The sequence below is a fragment of the Rhinopithecus roxellana genome, chromosome 16, assembly GCF_007565055.1.
Source record: "Rhinopithecus roxellana isolate Shanxi Qingling chromosome 16, ASM756505v1, whole genome shotgun sequence".
Classification (NCBI taxonomy): Eukaryota; Metazoa; Chordata; class Mammalia; order Primates; family Cercopithecidae; genus Rhinopithecus; species Rhinopithecus roxellana.
In genome coordinates, this window is record NC_044564.1 from 52,130,167 (window position 1) to 52,136,166 (window position 6,000).

Sequence of the window (6,000 nt, forward strand, 5' to 3'; positions counted from 1 at the left end):
CCCCTGGAGGCCAGTGGAGGTAAATGCGTGAAGTCAGCATTTTCCCTCCGCTTGTTAGTCCTCCTCGTTCATCTCTTGGCCAAACCAGAAAAAGATGTGAGGGTATTTCAAAGACATCTTTACTATATTTTATTTAACTCAAATTCAAGGATCCTTCTCCCAGGACAGCTGTGACTACAGACCATGGCATTCATATTTCCCCACCCCACGGCGCAGGACCGGCAGGGGATTTCCAAGAAGCCCCTAGCCCATGGGGCCCTGAAGACCCGCCTAGAAGTTTCCGCCTGGCTGATGACATGCATGCGTGTTGACTATGGCTTGCGGCTTAAACTCAAATGTGAATTATCTAATGCCACCATGGAGGAAATGTAATTTTAAGACACAACTTGATTAGAACTGCTAGGCAAGTAATGGCCAGGAAAACCATTTCATTCATATTTTCTCCAAGTGGCGTCTATGACTCACTGGATCTGGAATCCCCTAAAGTGTCTGTTCAAACAATTTAGATTCTGAATCCATCTTTAAATCTTCTCAACCAGAACTTCTGGGAGGGGATATCTCCCTCCCTCCCAGGAATCTACAATTGCAGTGAGAACCTCGAAGTCCACTCCCATCCAGGGAGCAGCCTTAGAGAACTCAGTCAGGCCCTCCAGTGAAGGAGGAAAAGGCAAATCTAGTCATAATACTTGAAGTATATTGCTCGTCTTTAAATTACCCACCCAGGTGAATAAAACACTCTCTCAGGGTAAAAGCACATGTGAATTTGTCCAAATCATTGTAATAAGGCTCCCGGGGTGGGGGCGGGGGGTGGCTAGCACCAGTAATCAGCAGCAACTACTACTACTAACTACATCATCCCCACAGCGCTTCGGGGGCAAGGACAATTATTTGCCCTTCACAGTTATGGATTGGTTTGACCAATTAAAAGAAAAATTACCCAAAGAGAATTTTTCTTTTTTTGAAGTCAGAGCGAGACCCAGTCAGTAAGCATTTTGAAATGTGGGTGGAGGACCCAGTTGCCTTACGAGCGTGACTTTTTTTTTTTTTTTTTTCTTTGAGACGGAGTCTTGCTCTGTCGCCCGGGCTGGAGTGCAGTGGCCGGATCTCAGCTCACTGCAAGCTCCGCCTCCCGGGTTTACGCCATTCTCCTGCCTCAGCCTCCGGAGTAGCTGGGACTACAGGCGCCCGCCACCTCGCCCGGCTAGTTTTTTTTGTATTTTTAGTAGAGACGGGGTTTCACCGTGTTAGCCAGGATGGTCTCGATCTCCTGACCTCGTGATCCGCCCGTCTCGGCCTCCCAAAGTGCTGGGATTACAGGCTTGAGCCACCGCGCCCGGCCACGAGCGTGACTTTGAAGGAGGAGGAGGAAGAGGGGAAGGAAGGAGCAGTGAAGATGGAGACTCTTTGGACAAAGCGGGGCTTCCAGCATGTTCAGTGGTACAGTTCTGACCCTGCCCAATCATGGGACTGACCTGTGCCACCATATGGGGGTGGTTCGAGGCGGATGGTAGCATCTGGGATCTCTGTTTGGCTTCCCAGCTGACAGGAATATCCTCTGCAGCTCCACTGGGGAGCAGGGCAGACAAGGTGAGATAGTTAAGTCTACAGGAAGGAGGGAGGATTGTGGTTTCTGAGCTGGCCTCCCTCTCCCAAGGGGTGGGAGGGAGGCCTGGAGCAACTTCAGCTGAGCTCCATAGCTCTGGCCCCCACCAGCAGTAAGGGCACGATGAGTGTTCGGAGGACAAGTGAAGTGAGTCCACCTGTGCTCTGGGAGCCCCAGCATCTGCTGCAGTCATCATGGCAGGGAGAGGAAAGGGCACGGCCGAAGCCAGTGCGGCCTGCAGACGATCCACCCATGGCTAGTGGGCTTGACCCTCAGTGAGCGGAAGGGATAGGGATAATAAAATGCATTTCTGTGTGGCCTAAAGGCGTCCCACTAGGAAGGAAGCCAGGGGAGCCGGTTCCAGTGGTCATTTGCCCAGGAGAGTAGCCACTCTGTGGGTGGGATCAAGTCCTTCCTACATCATCCCAGACAGTTATTCACACACCAGAGCTTTGGTGACTTGCTCTGAGCCTAGCTGGACCCAGATACCTTTGTTTTCCAGATTTCCTGATAAATTAGCACCAAAGAAAGAAGAGCTCATTAACTGTCTTGGTCCATATATAAGACACCAGTTAAACTTGAATTTCAGATAACCAGTGAATAATTTTTTAGCATAAGCATGTCCCAGGCTGAATTTGTATAGGTATATATTTTTATGTGTATGTGTGTGTGTATATCTATATATATATTTGTAGAATATAACTATGTCCAGGGAATATTACATAAGTATAATATATAATATAATACTGATACATATAACATATACATATTATATATAACTGATATAATATATAATACATAATATTCCCTGGACATAATTATACTCTATAATATATGTATTGCCTATACATACTTATACTAAAAAATTATCCATTTTTTATCCAAAGTTGAATTCAACTGGGCATCCTATGGTTTTGTTAGCTAAATCTTGTAATGCTACCGGAAGCTTTGTGTCTGTGGTATGACTGTAGCTGTCACCACGGTCATGTCCCTGCAGTTAAGAAAACAGGAAAGCTGAAGTGGTAACAAAATGGGCTGAAGGCCTAATCCAGTCCTCAGGTGTATTTTGTTTGATTAGTACAGAGTTTTTGTTTTCATTTTCAAATGATTGCCAACATTGAAAAATCCAGAGATCTCACATATGCACTGAGTGTTTAGGCATTTCTGGAAAAGGTGGAAGATCTGTCAATATCGTGTGGAAACAAATTAGATGTTCCCTGCCTTGGTCTCACTCATTTGTGCTTCTTTCCTGTCGCTGAATTTGGGACAGATCCATGTAGGGTATTCGATTCCCTAAAATTTTCCCTAGAACAGGCAGGAACTTTTTTGGGGGTGCTGAAATCCCTGAGTGCCTGTTGAGCCTGACCAGGCTTATCTAAAGCAGGAGGGCTCTTTGCCCCTCCCCCTTGACATTTGACCTGCAGACTTGCTCCTAATAAGGCTTAGATGTGACCTGGGACAGGTCCCTAGCTTCTTCCAGGGTCTCTATTTTCATCCCTAAAATGAGCAGACAACTATCCATGTTTCCCAACTTTTTTTGTACCAAAAGTTCTGTTTTGTCAACCTTATGCCACTGTGGTTCCAGTTTTTGCTTGTTTGTTTGTTTTATAGAATGGTTTACAAATTTATGAGTCATCCTTGCTAATCTTCTCTGTGTCATTCTGATTTTGGTATGTGTGCTGCTGAAGCGAGCGCATGGACCTGATGTTTTCAAAGATCTGTCTACCCAAGCAAATGGCGTATATTACAAATAGCCTGTAAATTCTGACCAGCCTGAAAGCTAACTGGTTTCATTACACCACATGGGTCAAATTCCCTCTAAAAGCAAAAACATTTTGTAAGCTCCTGTAACCTTACTGAAAACAAGGATACCTTTAAAGCCAGTAAGGGCTGGGTGTGGCTAGCCTAGGCTACACTTCATTAACACCCTCCAAAATTTCAGTGGTTTAACACGTAAAAGTTTATTTTAAAACCTTAACCCGGGGCCGGGCGCGGTGGCTCAAGCCTGTAATCCCAGCACTTTGGGAGGCCGAGGCGGGCGGATCACGAGGTCAGGAGATCGAGACCATCCTGGCTAATACGGTGAAACCCTGTCTCTACTTAAAAATACAAAAAACTAGCCGGGCGACGAGGCGGGCACCTGTAGTCCCAGCTACTCGGGAGGCTGAGGCAGGAGAATGGCATAAACCTGGGAGGTGGAGCTTGCAGTGAGCTGAGATCCGGCCACTGCACTCCAGCCTGGGTGGCAGAGCAAGACTCTGTCTCAAAAAAAAAAAAAAAAAAAAAAAAAAAAACCTTAACCCATGCAGAATCTGCCATGGGTTTGGCAGCTCTCTAGGCAGTGGCAGATGAATTGTTTCCTTTTTTTTTTTTTTTTTGAGACAGAATCTTACTCTGTCTCATAGGATGGAGTGCTGTGCATGATCTTGGCTCATTGCAACCTCCACTTCCCAGGTTCAAATGATTCTCCTGCCTCAGCCTCCCGAGTAGCTGGGATTACAGGTACATACCACCACACCTGGCTACTTTTCTGTATTTTTAGTAGAGGTGGGTTTCACCATGTTGGATAGGCTGGTCTTGAACTCCTGACCTCGGGCGATCTGCCCTCCCAAAGTGCTGGGATTATAGCCACTCTGGCTTTAGTTTCCTTCTTTACTGTGGCTTGACCATTTCCACACGTGGTTTGCTGGCGGGCTTTCCAGGTCCTCACCTCTGCTCACATTTCATTGGCTGAATCCAGTCTGGTGGCTTCACTTAGAGGAAGGGGCCAGGAGGTAGACTTTTCTGCATGCCTGGGAAGCTGTGGAGAAAAGCACACAGTGAACACTAAGAGGCGACACCACAGGGACATGAGCCCTTTCAGCTGCAAAATCCTACCTTCTGTCATTCTTCAGAGTGGTCACATGGTGTGGTCTGTAGATATGCTGGCGTGACCTTTAAGATGACTGACTGCTGTCAAGCAGAACAGACGCTACAGATATATTGAGCTTTAAGTATTTCCAAATCCCATGTTCTCTTCCTGATGATAATAGCTACATCTTTCTTTCTTTCTTTCTTTCTTTCTTTCTTTCTTTCTTTCTTTCTTTCTTTCTTTCTTTCTTTCTTGCTTGCTTGCTTGCTTGCTTGCTTGCTTGCTTGCTTGCTTGCTTGCTTGCTTTTTTTTTTTGAGATGGAGTTTCACTTTTGTCACCCAGGCTGGAGTGCAATGGCTCTATCTCTGCTCACTGTAACATCTGCCTTCTGGGTTCAAGCAGCTCTCCTGCCTCAGCCTCCCAAGTAGCTGGGATTACAGGCACCCACCACCACACCTGGCTAATTTTTGTACTTTGAGTAGAGATAGGGTTTGACCATGTTGGTCAGGCTGGTCTCGAACTCCTGACCTCAGCTGATCCGCCCACCTCGGCGTCCCAAAGTGCTGGGATTACAGGCATGAGCCACCGCACTGGCCATAGCTGACTTTTATTTTGTGTGCATGTATCAACTCACTTATCTTCACAACAGCCCTAAAAGGCAGGTACATTTTTTGTTGTTCCTGTACTACTTTTTTTTTTTTTTTTTTTTTTTTAACAGGAATTGTTTCATAGATTTTAAAAACAGGCTCTGTCCTCACTTGAACGGACATGTTTGAAAAATGAACTCGAGTCCACTGTGCGCTGTTTCAGTGATGCATTCTTGATATGTGCATTTGCCCGGCGGAAGGCCCAGAATCGCTAAGCCACTGCTTCAGGGTCATGCAGACGCTGATGGCGAGCTGGATTTCCCTCTCAGAGTCACATCCCAGAGCCTGTCATGGGCTGAAACGCAGGGGCTCTGACATGCCCAGCCTCCAGAGTCTGCTCCTCAGGATTTCAGAGACCAGCTCATCAGGAGAGTGAAGCCTGAGTGTAAGATGAAACTGGCATTAAGTTGACCAGCTACTGTAAGTTGGCTTTAACTGGCTGTGAAATATTTTGCCCCTACAGGGAGCTTTAACTGTGTTTTGTTCTTTTTGCCGTTTAGTGGCCCACGTTCCAATGGGTACAATTTCCGCTCCCAGTCCCAGACTAGCCCCTAATTAAAATACGATGTTTTCCCTTCAAGCTTGGTTTGAAAGTCAACTGACAATTTTTTTGTTTTCTGTGATAGGAAATTGTTTTTATTTTTTGAAAAGGTCAGGGATTTACAGAGATCTAAAGTAAAAAGACATAAAAAGATTTACAGTGAAAATTCTCCCTCCTCTCAGCTACCTGAGTACAACCAATGTTATTAGTGTCTTGGGCATCCTTCCAAAAATATTTTATTTTTAATTTTCTTTTTAGAAACAGGGCATCGCTCTATCACCTGGGCCAGAGTGCAGTGGTATGATCACAACTCACTGCAACCTCGACCTCCCCAGGCGCAAGTGATCCTCCTAATCT